Below are 23,053 nucleotides of genomic sequence, written 5' to 3' on the forward strand. Positions count from 1 at the left end.
ATACTGTCCCTATCTAGGGTATCAATATTTTCAGTCAGGGAATCCGACCACGCCAACCCAGCACTGCACATCCAGGCTGAGGCGATTGCTGGTCGCAGTATAACACCAGTATGTGTGTAAATACCTTTTAGGATACCCTCCTGCTTTCTATCAGCAGGATCCTTAAGGGCGGCCATCTCAGGCGAAGGTAGAGCCCTTACAAGCGTGTGAGCGCTTTATCCCCCCTAGGGGGTGTTTCCCAACGCACCCTAACCTCTGGCGGGAAAGGATATAATGCCAATAACATTTTAGAAATTATCCGTTGTTATCGGGGGAAACCCACGCATCATCACACACCTCATTTAATTTCTCAGATTCAGGAAAACTACAGGTAGTTTTTCCTCATCGAACATAATACCCCTTTTTTTGGTGGTACTCGTATTATCAGAAATGTGTAAAACATTTTTCATTGCCTCAATCATGTAACGTGTGGCCCTACTGGAAGTCACATTCGTCTCTTCACCGTCGACACTGGAGTCAGTATCCGTGTCGGCGTCTATATCTGCCATCTGAGGTAACGGGCGCTTTAGAGCCCCTGACGGCCTATGAGACGCCTGGACAGGCACAAGCTGAGTAGCCGGCTGTCTCATGTCAACCACTGTCTTTTATACAGAGCTGACACTGTCACGTAATTCCTTCCAACAGTTCATCCACTCAGGTGTCAACCCCCTAGGAGGTGACATCACTATTACAGGCAATCTGCTCCGTCTCCACATTTTTCTCCTCATACATGTCGACACAAAAGTACCGACATACAGCACACACACAGGGAATGCTCTGATAGAGGACAGGACCCCACTAGCCCTTTGGGGAGACAGAGGGAGAGTTTGCCAGCACACACCAGAGCGCTATATATATATATATATATATATATATATATATATATATATATATATATATATATATATATATATATATATATATATATATATATATATATATATATATATACACACATACACACACACACACAGGGATAACCTTATATAAGTGTTTTCCCCCTTATAGCTGCTGTATAGTTAATACTGCGCCTAATTAGTGCCCCCCTCTCTTTTTTTAACCCTTTCTGTAGTGTAGTGACTGCAGGGGAGAGACAGGGAGCTTCCCTCCAACGGAGCTGTGAGGGAAAATGGCGCCAGTGTGCTGAGGAGATAGGCTCCGCCCCTTTTTCGCGGACTTTTCTCCTGCTTTTTTATGGCTTCTGGCAGGGGTTAAATGCATCCATATAGCCCAGGAGCTATATGTGATGCATTCTTTTGCCATCCAAGGTGTTTTTATTGCGTCTCAGGGCGCCCCCCCCCCCCCCAGTGCCCTGCACCCTCAGTGACCGAAGTGTGAAGTGTGCTGAGAGCAATGGCGCACAGCTGCAGTGCTGTGCGCTACCTTGTTGAAGACAGGACGTCTTCTGCCGCCGATTTTCCGGACCTCTTCTGCCTTGTGGCTCTGTAAGGGGGCCGGCGGCGCGGCTCTGGGACCCATCCAAGCTGGGCCTGTGATCGTCCCTCTGGAGCTAATGTCCAGTAGCCTAAGAAGCCCAATCTACTCTGCACGCAGGTGAGTTCGCTTCTTCTCCCCTTAGTCCCTCGATGCAGTGAGCCTGTTGCCAGCAGGTCTCACTGAAAATAAAAAACCTAATCTAAAACTTTCACTAAGAAGCTCAGGAGAGCCCCTAGTGTGCACCCTTCTCGTTCGGGCACAGAGATCTAACTGAGGCTTGGAGGAGGGTCATAGGGGGAGGAGCCAGTGCACACCAGATAGTCCTAAAGCTTTCTTTAGATGTGCCCAGTCTCCTGCGGAGCCGCTATTCCCTATGGTCCTTACGGAGTCCCCAGCATCCACTTAGGACGTTAGAGAAACTACTGGTAGTTTTTTCTCTCCAAACATAATACCCTTTTTTGTGGTACCTGGGGTAACATCAGAAAATAGGATTTTGGTACTTACCAGGTAAATCCTTTTCTTAGAATCCATAGGGGGCACTGGAGTACTCTTGGGATATGGACGGGCGTAGCCGAACAAAGGCACTGAATATTCAAATTTAGGACTCTCCCCCCCTCCATATCCCCAAGTACCTCAGTGTACTGTGCCAGTGTTTTTTACTGAGCGAACAGGATATAGAGAGGATTGACAATGGAGAATTCCTATAACATAACAGACAACCACAAAGTTGACCTGTAACCTTATTGTCAACTAAACAGTTGACAACTTAACCGATAGAACTTTATAATTTGAACCAATCGGTGAAAATGTGTTACCATAAGCTCCTTTGAGCTTAACACCACCCAAGTAAAATTTGTTTACTAAGTTCCCTTGAGCTTAAAACAACCCAGGTAAAACTGCTCTGGGTGGGCGTCCAGTGCCCCCTATGGATTCAAAGAAAAGGATTTACCTGGTAAGTACCAAAATCCTATTTTCTTTATCATCCACTAGGGGTCACTGGAGTACTCTTGGGACGTACCAAAGCTTCCCTCGTGGGCGGGAGAGCTGTTTGATACTTGTAACAGTAGGCAGGCCAAAGCTGAATGCTGATGGCGCCACCATTCATAACGTGTAAACGTGCACAAACGTGGTGCACTGAAGGCTATGTAGCCGCGTCATAGACGCTCCACGACCCGCTGGGTCTGACATTCCCACAGAACCTGTGGGATGAACTATTACTGACGTAGGCGATTGTAACTTAGCCTTAAAGTAAGCCTGACTTGTAGTCATTATTATCCAACTGGATAATGTCTGCTGAGAAACTGGCTAACCCCAGTTTGCAGTATTATATAGAACAAACAACGTATTTATGTCACGTAATGTAGACGTTCGGTACATATATAAACGCGTAATGCGTGTACCACATTCAGAATTCTAGAATGTGCTGTCCCCACAGGAACCACTATTGGTATATTGATGTGAAGAATACGAAAGCGGATTTCGTCCGAAGATCTGCTTTGTCATGAGAAAACTTAAATACGGTGGCTTGGAATACAAGGCACCCAAATATGAAAACAAAACCCTTGCCGAAGCACCCTTGCCGAAGGCAAGGCTAGAAGAAAAATGTTTTCCAAAGTAAGAAACTTAATTCTCATTTGTTGTAAAGGTTCAAAAAAATATGAAACTTAATTCCCCTTTGTTGAAAGGGTTCCAAAATATGAAAACTGTAATAAATCTGAACCCAACCTCAAATCGCCTGGCGCTGTAGGTGGGATAAATAGAGTCTGAACTTTGGTGACACCTTGTAGAAAGATGTTTACAGACGCAAATAGAGGCAAACGTCTTTGAAAATACGTTTACCACACAGATACCTGCACTGTTAGTGCAGATGAACGCAGTTTTCCATCCCATCCCGTTTAACCGAATACGGGTACTTGAAGTATGATGTTGGAAACTTCCGAGGTTTACAACCTATGTAAGCACACGAAATTTTTTAATAATGAGCTGCCTTAAGCGGCTTACTATTTCGTTACATGGTTGGTATAACCGATACTGTAATGCTCTATTTTCTAAGAGGGCGGTTTGAACCCTCACCCCGTCAACCGCAGCTGCGGTACACAGATAATAGGTATACAGATAATAGGTATATAGGTAACTATGGATAAAAGAACGTTCCCTGATGTAACAGGTTGGACGTATTATGAGAGGGCTAAGATCGTGTGCAAGTATTCCTTGAAAATTCGAGAAGCAAACTTCTCCGAAACCCATGAGCTACCACCAGTATGACTGTGACGAACTGTCTTCTGATCCGTTTTGGCAACGGAGAGAGAAGCGGAAAATGGTGGAGCCAGATACACGATGCTGAATGACCCCATGAATGTGAGAGATTTCACCGCCACTGCCCTTGTGAACTGTTTTGTACACCTACTGAGCTTTTGTAATTGTGGCGAGATGCCATCATGTATACTTGAGGACAACCCCCTTCTGTGGACTCACATATGAAACACCTCTGGATTTAATGTCCAGTTTTCAAGATCCAAATCCTGACGGGTGAGATCATCTGTCTAACAGATGTCCACTCACTGATTGATCTCTTGACATTTTCACCTAATGGCGTTCTGAGCCATTGAAGATTTGAGTGACCTGCTGCATTGCCATGCGGCTTCTTGGTTCTCACTGGTTGTTGTGTATACAACTGGCGTTGCTTTGTTTGACTGCTTAAGGCCAGCGTGATCTAGGCATGAAAAAACAAAATTACATGAAACTCACGGTTGTTTCTCTCCACGGAAATCTTTAGTAAAAAGCGAAAGATGTATTCGTTCTGAAGAGAAACCAGAGTCTATGCCTGGTCAGACTGAAAGCGAATCATTTATTGCATTGTAAAATGCACAGAGTTCTAGGACATTTATCGACAGCAATCTGTCGTGTTTTAGAACCTTTGAGTTGATTTTAACTACAAATCCTGACTCTCTGTGACTGTCGTCCAGAGTATAAGCACCCTTGTCCCTCTGTGGAAAACGCGAGTGAATGGTGGCGAACTAAATTGAAAACACATCTTTATTCTTAATAGATGAATACACCAATGTACCGCTAGAGTGCGTGTACTTTTGTTCTTGCTGGTGTAGTAGGTAAAAGTCTTTGACTTACCATATTTATAATCTTACCTAGGAATTGACATCGTTTAGACAGACTTAGATGCGATTGTTTTCGAACTTGATCTGCTACCGCAGTATACTTTAGTAGCGCAAGTTAGAAGAACTTTGTTGATACATAGTTCTTATGTGAGATGAGCTATGATCCCAACATCACTTTGGTAAATACCGGAAGCGATAAGCAACGGTAGAAATGAAATGGGTAATGGTTGTGGCGATTTGCAAACGCTAGAACCTGTGATGAAGAAACCGGACTGGGTAAATACGCATTGTGAATTTCAAATGCAATTATGCAATTTTGTGGCTGCAAAAAGCAAATACTAACTACAGAAAATCCATTTTCTAACTGTAGTAAATGACTTGCTGATTGATACTGCAACGGAGCTGTTTGGTTTTGCTCAAACAGAGGGGAATAAGTAACTCTGACTCTGTTGGCGTACTATTGGCTGGTTTATAAACCAGCAAAGACTAAATGACATATTGCCAAACCGTTCGACAGAATCAGTTTTGTACTTTAAGCTGTAAATAGCTGAGACATATATGAGTTGAAGTCATGAAATCTCGCAAAAGTAACATGTAAAGACGCGCTTCCACAATTATAAAAGAGGTCATCAAACCACTGGCTTGCTGACTGTGACGTCCCTTCGTTACAAAGCGTGACTGCTTGTTATAAAGGGTTAAAATGCCGTTACAAGTATATTATTTTAGGAGCAAACAAGCTCTGGCCTTGTCGCGCTTAACTAGCGACAATGAAAATAACCGGCGTTAGCAGAAGCTTAACAGATATACTCTGCAGCTTCTTTTAACAGTGATCGTCATGGTTTCATACATAGATTCTAGTGACCCAACTGTATCTTGGGTTTTTGTAATGTTTGACAGAAACGCATCTTCCAATGGTGGATCGCGTCCTTTTGGAAACGATTATGTATGGTTGTCCAAAACCCCGCACTATTCGGTGTGAGATTTGACATAGAATCGTGCATTAAATTATAAGACCAGTGACATAAACCCTTTGGTATCCAAAGGGAAATTGGCCCTTTGTAAAGACTGTCTTTTGTTAGAGCTGGCAGAGTCATTTCGAGACTCCGATTACCGCTCTTTTAATTTGAAATGCCAATGTTAACATAGGTTTCTTAAAAAAAATAATTAAATATTTTTAGTCTGCACTAGAGCCTTATTCGCTATGTAGACAGACATCATAATCGGCAACAGACAGACACTTGCACGACTTAATGAAGTTATTATATGGCATATATATATATATATATATATATATATATAAATATGTTATTGCTGAACAGCATATTTATCTCTACGGAAATCTTTAGGAAACTAAAGTGTTCTTTATGTGAAAAGTAGTTCACATGGCATATGAAACCCGAACCAAATTCCTACTAACACCCCAGCGCCTTCTGGTGGCTTAAAGATGTAGGGCAGGAATGTTCTAGCATTATCCTGAACTAAAAATTCCCACTAACACCCCTGCGCCTCCTTGTGGAGTAGAGGTGTATGGCCGGAATGTTCTGGAATTATAACTGGAAACACAGCAATGATTAAAATGGCCGCCATGCCATGTTTTCACATAAAATCACCGTACAGGTTATTTGCTGCAGTTTTAATATATAGGCTTAATAGCCTATTATACAGATTATACAATGATAACACAGGTGTAGGATACAGTAAAAATACATGAATTTAGTTATCCATTACACTGCCTGCAGTTTATGTTATTATCTTGCAGCCTTAACAGAAAACATGGTTAAACGTGGAATAGATTATGCCACTGATAGCCTATTGCAAACCAAAGCCTCATATAATAAGAATTTACTTACCGATAATTCTATTTCTCGGAGTCCGTAGTGGATGCTGGGGTTCCTGAAAGGACCATGGGGAATAGCGGCTCCGCAGGAGACAGGGCACAAAAGTAAAGCTTTTACAGGTCAGGTGGTGTGTACTGGCTCCTCCCCCTATGACCCTCCTCCAGACTCCAGTTAGGTACTGTGCCCGGACGAGCGTACACAATAAGGGAGGATTTTGAATCCCGGGTAAGACTCATACCAGCCACACCAATCACACCGTACAACTTGTGATCTAAACCCAGTTAACAGTATGATAACAGAGGAGCCTCTGAAAGATGGCTTCCTAAACAATAACCCGAATTAGTTAACAATAACTATGTACAAGTATTGCAGATAATCCGCACTTGGGATGGGCGCCCAGCATCCACTACGGACTCCGAGAAATAGAATTATCGGTAAGTAAATTCTTATTTTCTCTATCGTCCTAAGTGGATGCTGGGGTTCCTGAAAGGACCATGGGGATTATACCAAAGCTCCCAAACGGGCGGGAGAGTGCGGATGACTCTGCAGCACCGAATGAGAGAACTCCAGGTCCTCCTTTGCCAGGGTATCAAATTTGTAAAAATTTACAAACGTGTTCTCCCCTGACCACGTAGCTGCTCGGCAGAGTTGTAATGCCGAGACCCATCGGGCAGGCGCCCAAGATGAGCCCACCTTCCTTGCGGAATGGGCCTTAACAGATTTAGGCTGTGGCAGGCCTGCCACAGAATGTACAAGTTGAATTTTGTTACAAATCCAACGAGCAATCGACTGCTTAGAAGCAGGTGCACCCAACTTGTTGGGTGCATACAGTATAAACAGCGAGTCAGATTTTCTGACTCCAGCCGTCCTTTAAATGTATATTTTTAAGGCTCTGACAACGTCCAACAACTTGGAGTCCTTCAAGTCGTCTGTAGCCGCAGGCACTACAATAGGCTGGTTCAGGTGAAACGCTGATACCACCTTAGGGAGAAAATGCGGACGCGTCCGCCGCTCTGCCCTATGTCGAATGGAAAATTAAATAAGGGCTTTTATAAAACAAAGCCGCCAGTTCAGATACTCTCCCGGCCGAAGCCAGGGCCAGTAACATAGTCACTTTCCATGTGAGATATTTCAAATCCACATTCTTTAGTGGTTCAAACCAATTGGATTTGAGGAAATCTAAAACTACATTTAGATCCCACGGTGCCACCTTAGGCACCACAGGAGGCTGTATATGCAGTACTCCTTTGATAAAAATCTGGACCTCAGGGACTGAGGCCAATTCTTTTTGGAAGAATATTGATATGGCCGAAATTTGAACCTTAATAGATCCCAATTTGAGACCCATAGACAATCCTGATTGCAGGAAATGTAGGAAAACGACCCAGTTGAAATTCCTCCATCGGAGCACTCCGCTGCTCGCACCACGCAACATATTTTCGCCAAATACGGCGATAATGCTTCGCGGTGACTTCCTTCCTTGCCTTTATCAAGGTAGGAATGACTTCTTCCGGAATGCCTTTTCCTTTTAGGATCTGGCATTCAAACGCCATGCCGTCAAACGCAGCCGCGGTAAGTCTTGAAAAAGACAAGGACCCTGCTGAAGCAGGTCCCTTCTCAGAAGTAGAGGCCACGGATCGTCCGTGACCATCTCTTGAAGTTCCGGGTACCAAGTCCTTCTTGGCCAATCCGGAGCCACTAGTCTTACTCCTCTTTGCCGTATAATCCTCAATACCTTTGGTATGAGAGGCAGAGGAGGAAACACATATACCGACTGGTACACCCAAGGTGTTACCAGCGCGTCCACAGCTATTGCCTGCGGATCTCTTGACCTGGCGCAATATCTGTCCAGTGTTTTGTTGAGGCGAGACGCCATCATGTCCACCATTGGTTTTACCCAACGGTTTAATAGCATGTGGAAAACTTCTGGATGAAGTCCCCACTCTCCCGGGTGAAGGTCGTGTCTGCTGAGGAAGTCTGCTTCCCAGTTGTCCACGCCCGGGATGAATACTGCTGACAGTGCTATCACGTGATTCTCCGCCCAGCGAAGGATCCTGGCAGCTTCTGCCATTGCCCTCCTGCTTCTTGTGCCGCCCTGTCTGTTTACATGGGCGACTGCCGTGATGTTGTCCGACTGGATCAACACCGGTCTTCCTTGAAGCAGAGGTTCCGCCTGGCTTAGAGCATTGTAGATTGCTCTTAGTTCCAGAATGCTTATGTGAAGAGACTTTTTCAGGCTCGACCACACTCCCTGGAAATTTCTTCCCTGTGTGACTGCTCCCCAGCCTCTCAGGCTGGCATCCGTGGTCACCAGGATCCAATCCTGCATGCCGAATCTGCGGCCCTCCAATAGATGAGCCTCCTGCAACCACCACAGAAGGGATACCCTTGTCCTCGGCGACAGGGTTATCCGCAGGTGCATCTGAAGATGCGACCCTGACCATTTGTCCAACAGATCCCTTTGCATGGAATCTGCCGAAAGGGATTGCTTCGTAAGAAGCTACCATTTTTTTTCCCAGGACTCTTGTGCATTGATGTACAGACACCTTTCCTGGTTTTAGGAGGTTCCTGACCAGGTCAGATAACTCCTTGGCTTTTTCTTCGGGAAGAAAAACCTTTTTCTGAACTGTGTCCAGAATCATCCCCAGGAACAGCAGACGAGTTGTCGGCATTAATTGGGATTTTGGAATATTCAGAATCCATCCGTGCTGCTTTAGCACCTCTTGAGATAGTGCTAAACCCATCTCTAGCTGTTCTCTGGACCTTGCCCTTATTAGGAGATCGTCCAAGTATGGGATAATTAATACGCCTTTTCTTCGAAGAAGAAATATTATCTCGGCCATTACCTTTGTAAAGACCCGAGGTGCCGTGGACAAACCAAACGGCAGCGTCTGAAACTGATAGTGACAGTTTTGTACAACGAACCTGAGGTACCCCTGGTGTGAGGGGTAATTGGAACGTGGAGATACGCATCCTTGATGTCCAAGGATACCATAAAGTCCCCTTCTTCCAGGTTCGCTATCACTGCTCTGAGTGACTCCATCTTGAACTTGAACTTCTTTATGTACAGGTTCAAGGACTTCAGATTTAGAATAGGCCTTACCGAGCCATCCGGCTTCGGTACCACAAAAAGAGTGGAATAATACCCCTTCCCTTGTTGTAGAAGAGGTACCTTGACTATCACCTGCTGAGAATACAGCTTGTGAATGGCTTCCAAAACCGTCTCCCTTTCTGAGGGGGACGTTGGTAAAGCAGACTTCAGGAAACGGCGAGGTGGCTCTGTCTCTAATTTCAACCTGTACCCCTGAGATATTATCTGCAGGATCCAGGGATTTACCTGCGAGTGAGCCCACTGCGCGCTGTAATTCTTGAGACGACCGCCTACCGCCCCCGAGTCCGCTTGCGAAGCCCCAGCGTCATGCTGAGGCTTTTGTAGAAGCCGGGGAGGGCTTCTGTTCCTGGGAAGGAGCTGCCTGTTGCTGTCTCTTCCCTCGTCCTCTGCCTCGTGGCAGATATGAATAGCCCTTTGCTCTCTTATTTTTAAAGGAACGAAAGGGCTGCGGTTGAAAGGTCGGTGCCTTTTTCTGTTGGGGAGTGACTTGAGGTAGAAAGGTGGATTTCCCGGCCGTAGCCGTGGCCACCAAATCCGATAGACCGACCCCAAATAACTCCTCTACGCATCGCCTGTCCACTGTCGTGTCCATAAAGCTCTTCTGGCCGAAATGGACATAGCACTTACCCGTGATGCCAGTGTGCAGATATCTCCCTGTGCATCACGCATATAAAGAAATGCATCCTTTATTTGTTCTAACGACAGTAAAATATTGTCCCTGTCCAGGGTATCAGTATTTTCGATCAGGGACTCTGACCAAACTACCCCAGCACTGCACATCCAGGCAGTCGCAATAGCTGGTCGTAGTATAACACCTGCATGTGTGTATATACCTTTTTGGATATTTTCCATCCTCCTATCTGATGGATCTTTAAGTGCGGCCGTCTCAGGAGAGGGTAACGCCACTTGTTTTGATAAGCGTGTTAGCGCTTTGTCCACCCTAGGAGGTGTTTCCCAGCGCTCCCTAACCTCTGGCGGGAAAGGGTATAAAGCCAATAACTTCTTTGAAATTAGCAGTTTTTTATCGGGGCACCCCACGCTTCATCACACACGTCATTTAATTCTTCTGATTCGGTAAAACCTACTGGTAGTTTTTTCACACCCCACATAATACCCTGTTTAGTGGTACCTGTAGTATCAGCTAAATGTAACATCTCCTTTATTGCCAAAATCATATAACGTGTGGCCCTACTGGAAAATACGGTTGATTCGTCACCTTCACCACCGGAATCAGTGCCTGTGTCTGGGTCTGTGTCGACCGACTGAGGCAAGGGGCGTTTTACAGCCCCTGACGGTGTTTGAGGCGCCTGGACAGGCACTAATTGAGTGTCCGGCCGCCTCATGTCGGCAAACGACTGCTTAAGCAAGTTGACGCTATCCCGTAATTCCACAAATAAAGGCATCCATTCTGGTGTCGACCCCCTAGGAGGTGACATCCTCATATTTGGCAATTGCTCCGCCTCCACACCAATAACGTCCTCATACATGTCGACACACACGTACCGACACACAGCAGACACACAGGGAATGCTCTATACGAAGACAGGACCCACTAGCCCTTTGGGGAGACAGAGGGAGAGTCTGCCAGCACACACCAAAAAGCGCTATATATGACAGGGATAGCCTTATGATTAAGTGCTCCCTTATAGCTGCTTTTATATTAATATATATTGCCATTTATTTTGCCCCCCCTCTCTGTTATACCCTGTTTCTGTAGTGCAGTGCAGGGGAGAGACCTGGGAGCCTTCCTGACCAGCGGAGCTGTGACAGAAAATGGCGCCGTGTGCTGAGGAGATAGGCCCCGCCCCTTTTTCGGCGGGCTCGTCTCCCGCTATTTAGTACATTTAGGCAGGGGTAAATATCTCCATATAGCCTCTGGGGCTATATGTGAGGTATTTTTAGCCTTTTTAAAGGTTTTCATTTGCCTCCCAGGGCGCCCCCCTCCCAGCGCCCTGCACCCTCAGTGACTGCCGTGTGAAGTGTGCCGAGAGGAAAATGGCGCACAGCTGCAGTGCTGTGCGCTACCTTAAGAAGACTGCAGGAGTCTTCAGCCGCCGATTCTGGACCTCTTCTTGCTTCAGCATCTGTGAGGGGGCCGGCGGCGTGGCTCCGGTGACCATCCAGGCTGTACCTGTGATCGTCCCTCTGGAGCTTCATGTCCAGTAGCCAAGAAGCCAATCCATCCTGCACGCAGGTGAGTTCACTTCTTCTCCCCTCTGTCCCTCGTTGCAGTGATCCTGTTGCCAGCAGGAATCACTGTAAAATAAAAAACCTAAGCTAAACTCTCTAAGCAGCTCTTTATGAGAGCCACCTAGAATTGCACCCTTCTCGGCCGGGCACAAAAATCTAACTGGAGTCTGGAGGAGGGTCATAGGGGGAGGAGCCAGTACACACCACCTGACCTGTAAAAGCTTTACTTTTGTGCCCTGTCTCCTGCGGAGCCGCTATTCCCCATGGTCCTTTCAGGAACCCCAGCATCCACTTAGGACGATAGAGAAATATATTATATATATATAAATTGCTTAAACATATAATCACAGTTTATACTGATATCAGACACAGTTCTGGCAGCAAAAATCTTCATTATATATTATATATATAACATGTATAATCACAGTTCTGTGATATTATAGCCCCTGACACTGTATAAAAATCGCTTTGCTGCTTGTGTCTATTTTTAACCCATGCAGCCTTTGCTGCTGCTATGGGCATTACTTCCCCTCCCCCATCCCCATGTTACCTGCAGCGTACGGGTATCGGGTGCAGGGAGAGGAGGAGAACGCTGTATATAGCGCCGGGGAGCCGTCCGGAAGAGCGGGCGGCGGCGGGCCTTCCAACAATAGTACCCAGTTTCTGTGTCCGGCATCAGCATGCGGTGACTGGAAGAGCGGCCGGCGTCCGTGAGTGACGTGCGGCCGCTCGTTAACACACGGGAGACTCTCGGCGGCGCCTCTGTATTGGTGCCGGTCCATCAGCGCAGTGAGAGCGGCCGGCGTCTGAGTGACGTGCGGCCGCTCTTTAGCACACGGTAAAGTCTCGGCAGCGTGCACAGTGAGAGCGGCCGGCGTCTGAGTGACGTGCGGCCGCTCTGTAGGGTAGTTAAGCAGGAACCCTTCAGCGGCGTGCTTAGCGGCGGGTACAGTGAGAGCGGCCGGCGGCTGAGTGACGTGCGGCCGCTCTGTAGGGTAGTTAAGCAGGACCCCTTCAGCGGCGTTACAGTATAACATCACACACAGTAGGGCGGCAGCGTGCGCTGACCGCCCTGACACCCATACCTTGTGCCGTTTTCATCCTGGCTGTGACGAGCTTCTCTGCAAGCTCTGTTTTAGCCTCCAGCTTCTCTTGTGACGGGCTTTCTGTAAGCTCCTTGCAGCTGTAGCTCTTCCAGCTCTTTGTCTCATCCTGGCTGTGCCGGAGCTTCTTTCTGTAAGCTCCGTTCAGCTTGCAGGAGACGGTGGCTGCCTGTGGCTGTGAGGACCGACACGCCATGCGCTCCTCTTATAGCGCCTGTGGCTGTGAGGGTGCTCTTTGTGAGGACCGACACGCCATTCGCTGCCCGTGCAGCGGCACTATCCAGGACCCATGTTTTTCCAGAAACTGGGAAGGGATGTGCTAAGTGTAAAAATAAAAATTAAAAATTAAAATTAAAAAATAAAAATCCAAGTGTGGTTATACCACAAGCCTATGTTCGTGCTGTGAGCACCGAAAAAACACTGGCACAGTACACTGAGGTACTTGGGGATATGGAGGGGGGGAGAGTCCTAAATTTTAATATTCAGTGCCTTTGTTCGGCTACGCCCGTCCATATCCCAAGAGTACTCCAGTGACCCCTAGTGGATGATAAAGAAATGTGCAACACATTTTTCATTGCCTCAATCATGTAACGTGTGGCCCTATTGGAAGTTACATTAGTCTCATCATCGTCGACACTGGAGTCAGTATCCGTGTCGACATCTGTGTCTGCCATCTGAGGTAGCGGGCGTTTTAGAGCCCCTGATGGCTTTTGAGACGCCTGGGCAGGCACAGGCTGAGAAGCCGGCTGTCCCATATTTGGTATGTCGTCAAACCTTTTATGTAAGGAGTCAACACTGTCGCGTAATTCCTTCCACATAACCATCCACTCAGGTGTCGACCCCGCAGGGGGTGACATCACATTTATCGGCATCTGCTCCACCTCCACGTAAGCCTCCTCATCAAACATGCCGACACAGCCGTACCGACACTGCACACACACAGGGAATGCTCTGACAGAGGACAGGACCCCACAAAGCCCTTTGGGGAGAGAGAGAGAGAGAGAGAGAGAGAGAGTATGCCAGCACACACCAGAGCGCTATAATACAGGGATTAACTGAATTATTTCCCCTTATAGCTGCTATATAACTTCTACTGCGCCTAAATTTAGTGCCCCCCCTCTCTTTTTTACCCTTTGTAGCTTGATACTGCAGGGGAGAGCCAGGGAGCGATCCTTCCAGCGGAGCTGTGAGGGAAAAATGGCACCAGTGTGCTGAGGGAGTTAGCCCCGCCCCTTTTTCGGCTGACTTTTCTCCCGCTTTTTTCAGGAATTCTGGCAGGGGTAATTTATCACATATATAGCCCTGGGACTATATATTGTGATGATTTGCCAGCCAAGGTGTTTATATTGCTGCTCAGGACGCCCCCCCCAGCGCCCTGCACCCATCAGTGACCGGAGTGTGAGGTGTGCATGAGGAGCAATGGCGCACAGCTGCAGGGCTGTGCGCTACCTTGTTGAAGACCGAGGTCTTCTGCCGCCGATTTTCCGGACCACTTCTTGCTTCTGGCTCTGTAAGGGGGGGGACGGCGGCGCGGCTCCGGGACCGAACGATCGAGGTCGGGTCCTGTGTTCGATCCCTCTGGAGCTAATGGTGTCCAGTAGCCTAAGAAGCCCAAACTATCTCCAGTCAGGTAGGTTCGCTTCTTCTCCCCTTAGTCCCTCGCTGCAGTGAGTCTGTTGCCAGCAGATCTCACTGTAAAATCAAAAACCTAAAATATACTTTCTTTCTAGGAGCTCAGGAGAGCCCCTAGTGTGCATCCAGCTCAGCCGGGCACAAGATTCTAACTGAAGTCTGGAGGAGGGTCATAGTGGGAGGAGCCAGTGCACACCAGTTAGTCTAAAGCTTTCTTTTAGTTGTGCCCAGTCTCCTGCGGAGCCGCTATTCCCCATAGTCCTTACGGAGTCCCAGCATCCACTTAGGACGTCAGAGAAATTAAAATAAGAATTTACTTACCGATAATTCTATTTCTCATAGTCTGTAGTGGATGCTGGGGACTCCGTCAGGACCATGGGGAATAGCGGCTCCGCAGGAGACAGGGCACAAAAAGTAAGCTTTTAGGATCACATGGTGTGTACTGGCTCCTCCCCCTATGACCCTCCTCCAAGCCTCAGTTAGGTACTGTGCCCGGACGAGCGTACACAATAAGGAAGGATCTTGAATCCCGGGTAAGACTCATACCAGCCACACCAATCACACCGTACAACTTGTGATTTGAACCCAGTTAACAGTATGATAACGAAGAAGCCTCTGAAAAGATGGCTCACAACAATAACCCGATTTTTGTAACAATAACTATGTACAAGTATTGCAGACAATCCGCACTTGGGATGGGCGCCCAGCATCCACTACGGACTATGAGAAATAGAATTATCGGTAAGTAAATTCTTATTTTCTCTAACGTCCTAGTGGATGCTGGGGACTCCGTCAGGACCATGGGGATTATACCAAAGCTCCCAAACGGGCAGGAGAGTGCGGATGACTCTGCAGCACCGAATGAGAGAACTCCAGGTCCTCCTTAGCCAGAGTATCAAATTTGTAAAATTTTACAAACGTGTTCTCCCCTGACCACGTAGCTGCTCGGCAAAGTTGTAATGCCGAGACCCCTCGGGCAGCCGCCCAAGATGAGCCCACCTTCCTTGTGGAGTGGGCATTTACAGATTTAGGCTGTGGCAGGCCTGCCACAGAATGTGCAAGTTGGATTGTGCTACAGATCCAACGAGCAATCGTCTGCTTAGACGCAGGAGCACCCATCTTGTTGGGTGCATACAGGATAAACAGCGAGTCAGAGTTTCTGACTCCAGCCGTCCTTGAAATATATATTTTCAATGCTCTGACAACGTCCAGCAACTTGGAGTCCTCCAAGTCGCTAGTAGCCGCAGGCACCACAATAGGCTGGTTCAAGTGAAAAGCCGAAACCACCTTAGGCAGAAACTGAGGACGCGTCCGCAGTTCTGCCCTGTCCGAATGGAAAATCAGATATGGGCTTTTGTACGATAAAGCCGCCAACTCTGATACTCTCCTGGCTGAAGCCAGGGCCAGTAGCATGGTTACTTTCAATGTAAGATACTTCAAATCTACCGATTTGAGCGGCTCAAACCAAATGGGATTTGAGAAAATCCAAAACTACGTTGAGATCCCACGGTGCCACTGGAGGCACAATCGGGGGCTGTATATGTAGTACACCTTTGACAAAGGTTTGTACTTCAGGCACTGAAGCCAATTCTTTCTGGAAGAAAATCGATAAGGCCGAAATTTGAACCTTAATAGACCCCAATTTGAGGCCCATAGACAATCCTGCCTGCAGGAAATGTAGGAATCGACCCAATTGAAATTCCTCCGTTGGGGCCTTCTTGGCCTCACCACGCAACATATTTTCTCCAAATGCGGTGATAATGTTGTGCGGTCACTTCCTTCCTGGCTTTAATCAAGGTAGGAATAACTTCCTCTGGAATGCCCTTTTCTTTTAGAATCCGGCGTTCAACCGCCATGCCGTCAAACGCAGTCGCGGTAAGTCTTGGAACATACAAGGTCCCTGCTGAAGCAGATCCCTTCTTAACGGTAGAGGCCACGGCTCTTCCGTGAGCATCTCTTGAAGTTCCGGGTACCAAGTCCTTCTCGGCCAATCCGGAGCCACGAGTATTGTTCTTACTCCCCGTAGCCGTATAATTCTCAGTACCTTTGGTATGAGAGGCAGAGGAGGAAACACATACACGGACTGGTACACCCACGGTGTTACCAGAGCGTCCACAGCTATTGCCTGAGGGTCTCTTGACCTGGCGCAATATCTGTCCAGTTTCTTGTTGAGGCGGGACGCCATCATATCCACCTTTGGTTTTTCCCAACGGTTCACAATCATGTGGAAGACTTCTGGATGAAGTCCCCACTCTCCCGGGTGGAGGTCGTGTCTGCTGAGGAAGTCTGCTTCCCAGTTGTCCACTCCCGGAATGAACACTGCTGACAGTGCTATGACATGATTTTCCGCCCAGCGAAGAATCCTTGCAGCTTCTGTCATTGCTCTTCTGCTTCTCGTGCCGCCCTGTCTGTTTACGTGGGCGACTGCCGTGATGTTGTCCGACTGGATCAACACCGGCTGACCCTGAAGCAGCGGTTTTGCCAGGCTTAGAGCATTGTAAATCGCTCTTAGCTCCAGTATATTTATGTGGAGACGTCTCCAGGTTCGACCACACGCCCTGGAAGTTTCTTCCCTGTGTGACTGCTCCCCAGCCTCGTAGGCTGGCATCCGTAGTCACCAGGACCCAGTCCTGTATGCCGAATCTGCGGCCCTCTAACAGATGAGCACACTGCAACCACCACAGAAGAGACACCCTTGTTCTTGGTGACAGTGTTATCCGCTGATGCATGTGCAGATGCGATCCGGACCATTTGTCCAGCAGATCCCACTGAAATATTCGTGCGTGGAATCTGCCGAATGGAATTGCTTCGTAAGAAGCCACCATCTTTCCCAGGACTCTTGTGCATTGATGTACTGACATTTCCTGGTTTTAGGAGGTTCCTGACAAGTTCGGATAACTCCCTTGCTTTCGCCTCCGGGAGAAACACCTTTTTCTGAACAGTGTCCAGAATCATTCCCAGGAAGAGCAGACGTGTCGTCGGGGTCAATTGAGAATTTGGAAGATTCAGAATCCACCCGTGTTGTTGAAGCACTACTTGGGTTAGTGCTACTCCGACTTCCAGCTGTTCTCTGGACCTTGCCCTTATCAGGAGATCGTCCAAGTAAGGGATAATTAATACGCCTTTTCTTCGTAGAAGAACCATCATTTCGGCCATTACCTTGGTAAAGACCCGAGGTGCCGTGGACAAACCAAACGGCAGCGTTTGAAACTGATAATGACAGTTTTGTATCACGAACCTGAGATACCCTTGGTGTGAAGGGTAAATTGAGACATGCAGATAAGCATCTTTTATGTCCAGGGACACCATGAAGTCCCCTTCTTCCAGATTCGCTATCACTGCTCTGAGTGACTCCATCTTGAACTTGAATTTCTGTATGTACAGGTTCAAGGATTTCAGATTTAGAATAGGTCTTACCGAACCGTCCGGCTTCGGTACCACAAATAGTGTGGAATAATACCCCTTTCCCTGTTGTAGGAGGGGTACCTTGACTATCACCTGCTGAGAATACAGCTTGTGAATGGCTTCCAATACCGTCGCCCTTTCTGAGGGAGACGTTGGTAAAGCAGACCTTAGGAACCGGCGAGGGGGAGACTTTTCGAATTCCAACTTGTAACCCTGAGATACTACCTGCAGGATCCAAGGGTCCACCTGTGAGCGCGCCCACTGTGTGCTGAAAATTTTTAGTCGACCCCCCACCGCCCCTGAGTTCGCTTGCACAGCCCCAGCGTCATGCTGAGGGCTTTGTAGAAGCCGGGGAGGGCTTCTGTTCGTGGGAAGTAGTTGCTTGCTGCACCCTCTTACCCCTTCCTTTGCCTCTGGGCAAATATGACTGTCCTTTTGCCCGCTTGTTCTTATAGGAACGAAAGGACTGCGGCTGAAAAGACGGTGTCTTTCTGTTGGGAGGTGACCGGAGGTAAAAAAGTGGATTTTCCGGCTGTTGCCGTGGCCACCAGATCCGATAGACCGACCCCAAATAATTCCTCTCCTTTATACGGCAATACTTCCATATGCCGTTTGGAATCCGCATCACCTGACCACTGTCGCGTCCATAAACTTCTTCTGGCAGATATGGACATCGCACTTACTCTCGATGCCAGAGTGCAAATATCCCTCTGAGCATCTCGCATATAAAGAAAAGCATCCTTTAATTGCTCTATAGTCAATAAAATACTGTCCCTATCCAGGGTATCAATATTTTCAGTCAGGGAATCCGACCACACCACCCCAGCACTGCACATCCAGGCTGAGGCTATTGCTGGTCGCAGTATAACACCAGTATGTGTGTATATACTCTTCAGGGTAGTTTCCAGCCTCCTATCAGCTGGATCCTTGAGGGCGGCCGTATCAGGAGACGGTAACGCCACTTGTTTTGATAAGCGTGTGAGCGCCTTATCCACCCTAGGGGGTGTTTCCCAGCGCGCCCTAACCTCTGGTGGGAAAGGGTATAATGCCAATAACTTCTTTGAAATTAGCAGTTTTCTATCGGGGTTAACCCACGCTTCACACACGTCATTCAATTCCTCTGATTCTGGAAAAGCTACAGGTAGTTTTTTCACACCCCACATAATACCCCCCTTTGAGGTACCTGCAGTATCAGAGATATGCAAAGCCTCCTTCATTGCCGTGATTATATAACGTGTGGCCCTATTGGAAAATACGTTTCTTTCTTCACCGTCGACACTAGATTCATCTGTGTCGGTACCTGTGTCGACTGAGGTAAGGGACGTTTTACAGCCCCTGACGGTGCCTGAGACGCCTGGACAGGTACTAACTGGTTTTCCGGCCGTCTCATGTCGTCAACTGACTTTTGCAGCGTGCTAACATTATCACGTAATTCCATAATTAAAGCCATCCATTCCGGTGTCGACTCCCTAAGGGGTGACATCACCATTACCGGCAATTGCTCCGCCTCCACACCAACATCGTCCTCATACATGTCGACACACACGTACCGACACACGTACCGACACAGGGAATGCTCTTATCGAAGACAGGACCCCACTAGCCCTTTGGGGAGACAGAGGGAGAGTTTGCCAGCACACACCAAAGCGCTATAAAAATGTATATAAACAACCCTAAAAGGTGTTGTTTCTGTTATATGCGCATATATATATATATATATATATATATATATATATATATATATATATATATATATATATATATATATATATATATATATATATATATATATATATATATATATATATATATATATATATATATATATATATAGCCAAAATATGCCCCCCTTCTCTGTTTTACCCTGTTTCTGTAGTGCAGTGCAGGGGAGAGTCCTGGGAGCCTTCCTCACAGCGGAGCTGAGCAGGAAAATGGCGGTGTGCTGAGGAGAATAGGCCCCGCCCCCTAAAACGGCGGGCTCTTCTCCCGGAGTTTGCGATATATGGCAGGGGTTAAATACATCCATATAGCCTCAAGGGCTATATGTGATGTATTTTAGCCATAGAAAATAAGATTTTACTTACCGATAAATCTATTTCTCGGAGTCCGTAGTGGATGCTGGGGTTCCTGAAAGGACCATGGGGAATAGCGGCTCCGCAGGAGACAGGGCACAAAAAGTAAAGCTTTTTCCGATCAGGTGGTGTGCACTGGCTCCTCCCCCTATGACCCTCCTCCAGACTCCAGTTAGGTACTGTGCCCGGACGAGCGTACACAATAAGGGAGGATTTTGAATCCCGGGTAAGACTCATACCAGCCACACCAATCACACCGTACAACTTGTGATCTAAACCCAGTTAACAGTATGATAACAGCGGAGCCTCTGAAAGATGGCTTCCTACAACAATAACCCGAATAAGTTAACAATAACTATGTACAATTTATGCAGATAATCCGCACTTGGGATGGGCGCCCAGCATCCACTACGGACTCCGAGAAATAGATTTATCGGTAAGTAAAATCTTATTTTCTCTATCGTCCTAGTGGATGCTGGGGTTCCTGAAAGGACCATGGGGATTATACCAAAGCTCCCAAACGGGCAGGAGAGTGCGGATGACTCTGCAGCACCGAATGAGAGAACTCCAGGTCCTCCTTAGCCAGAGTATCAAATTTGTAAAATTTTACAAACGTGTTCTCCCCTGACCACGTAGCTGCTCGGCAAAGTTGTAATGCCGAGACCCCTCGGGCAGCCGCCCAAGATGAGCCCACCTTCCTTGTGGAGTGGGCCTTTACAGATTTAGGCTGTGGCAGGCCTGCCACAGAATGTGCCAGTTGGATTGTGCTACAGATCCAACGAGCAATCGTCTGCTTAGACGCAGGAGCACCCATCTTGTTGGGTGCATACAATATAAACAACGAGTCAGATTTTCTGACTCCAGCTGTTCTTGCAATATATATTTTTAATGCTCTGACAACGTCCAGTAACTTGGAGTCCTCCAAGTCACTTGTAGCCGCAGGCACTACAATAGGCTGGTTCAGATGAAATGCTGACACCACCTTAGGGAGAAAATGCGGACGAGTCCGCAGTTCTGCCCTGTCCGAATGGAAAATCAGATATGGGCTTTTGTAAGATAAAGCTGCCAATTCTGACACTCTCCTGGCAGAAGCCAGGGCTAGAAGCATGGTCACTTTCCAAGTGAGATATTTCAAATCCACCTTATTTAGTGGTTCAAACCAATGAGATTTTAGAAAATCCAAAACTACATTGAGATCCCACGGTGCCACTGGAGGCACCACAGGGGGCTGTATATGCAGCACTCCCTTAACAAAGGTCTGGACTTCAGGGACTGAAGCCAATTCTTTTTGAAAGAAAATCGACAGGGCCGAAATTTGAACCTTAATAGATCCCAATTTGAGACCCATAGACAATCCTGATTGCAGGAAATGTAGGAATCGACCCAGTTGAAATTCCTCCGTCGGAGCACTCCGATCTTCGCACCACGCAACATATTTTCGCCAAATTCGGTGATAATGTTGCACGGTTACTTCTTTCCTTGCTTTAATCAAAGTAGGAATGACTTCTTCCGGCATGCCTTTTTCCATTAGGATCCGGCGTTCAACCGCCATGCCGTCAAACGCAGCAAGTCTTGAAACAGACAGGGACCCTGCTGAAGCAAGTCCCTCCTTAGAGGTAGAGGCCACGGATCTTCCGTGATCATCTCTTGAAGTTCCGGGTACCAAGTCCTTCTTGGCCAATCCGGAACCACTAGTATCGTTCTTACGCCTCTTTGCCGTATAATTCTCAATACTTTTGGTATGAGAGGCAGAGGAGGAAACATACACCGACTGGTACACCCAAGGCGTTACCAGCGCGTCCACAGCTATTGCCTGCGGATCTCTTGACCTGGCGCAATACCTGTCCAGTTTTTTGTTGAGGCGAGACGCCATCATGTCCACCATTGGTCTTTCCCAACGGGTTACCAGCATGTGGAAGACTTCTGGATGAAGTCCCCACTCTCCCGGGTGAAGATCGTGTCTGCTGAGGAAGTCTGCTTCCCAGTTGTCCACTCCCGGGATGAACACTGCTGACAGTGCTATCACATGATTCTCTGCCCAGCGAAGAATCCTTGCAGCTTCTGCCATTGCACTCCTGCTTCTTGTGCCGCCCTGTCTGTTCACATGGGCGACTGCCGTGGTGTTGTCCGACTGGATCAACACCGGTTTTCCCTGAAGCAGAGGTTCTGCCTGGCTTAGAGCATTGTATATTGCTCTTAGTTCCAGAATGTTTATGTGAAGAGACGTTTCCAGGCTCGTCCATACTCCCTGGAAGTTTCTTCCTTGTGTGACTGCTCCCCAGCCTCTCAGGCTGGCGTCCGTGGTCACCAGGATCCAATCCTGTATGCCGAATCTGCGGCCCTCCAATAGATGAGGACTCTGCAACCACCACAGAAGAGACACCCTTGTCCTTGGAGACAGGGTTATCCGTAGGTGCATCTGAAGATGCGACCCTGACCATTTGTCCAACAGATCCCTTTGGAAAATTCTTGCGTGGAATCTGCCGAATGGAATTGCTTCGTAAGAAGCCACCATTTTTCCCAGGACTCTTGTGCATTGATGTACAGACACCTTTCCTGGTTTTAGGAGGTTCCTGACAAGCTCGGATAACTCCTTGGCTTTTTCCTCCGGGAGAAAAACCTTTTTCTGAACCGTGTCCAGAATCATCCCTAGGAACAGCAGACGAGTTGTCGGCATTAACTGGGATTTTGGAATATTCAGAATCCACCCGTGCTGTTTTAGCACTTCTTGAGACAGTGCTAATCCCATCTCTAGCTGTTCTCTGGACCTCGCCCTTATTAGGAGATCGTCCAAGTATGGGATAATTAATACGCCTTTTCTTCGAAGAAGAATCATCATCTCGGCCATTACCTTTGTAAAGATCCGAGGTGCCGTGGACAATCCGAACGGCGTCTGAAACTGATAGTGACAGTTTTGTACAACGAACCTGAGGTACCCCTGGTGTGAGGGGTAAATTGGAACGTGGAGATACGCATCCTTGATGTCCAAGGATACCATAAAGTCCCCCTCTTCCAGGTTCGCTATCACTGCTCTGAGTGACTCCATTTTGAACTTGAACTTCTTTATGTACAGGTTCAAGGACTTCAGATTTAGAATAGGCCTTACCGAGCC

General features: G+C 47.5%; 1 protein-coding gene and 1 non-coding gene across 5 annotated transcripts in view; both read right to left on the reverse strand.

The window, feature by feature from the left end:
* Positions 1 to 23,053, reverse strand: part of SFPQ (splicing factor proline and glutamine rich) — a 94,732-nt gene that overhangs the window by 65,884 nt on the left and 5,795 nt on the right. The window lies entirely within an intron of this gene.
* On the reverse strand, positions 4,177 to 4,296 carry LOC135054129 (U5 spliceosomal RNA). The gene has a single exon (XR_010243377.1). It is a non-coding gene; the product is annotated as a U5 spliceosomal RNA (small nuclear RNA).

The sequence above is a fragment of the Pseudophryne corroboree genome, chromosome 2, assembly GCF_028390025.1.
Source record: "Pseudophryne corroboree isolate aPseCor3 chromosome 2, aPseCor3.hap2, whole genome shotgun sequence".
Classification (NCBI taxonomy): domain Eukaryota; kingdom Metazoa; phylum Chordata; class Amphibia; order Anura; family Myobatrachidae; genus Pseudophryne; species Pseudophryne corroboree.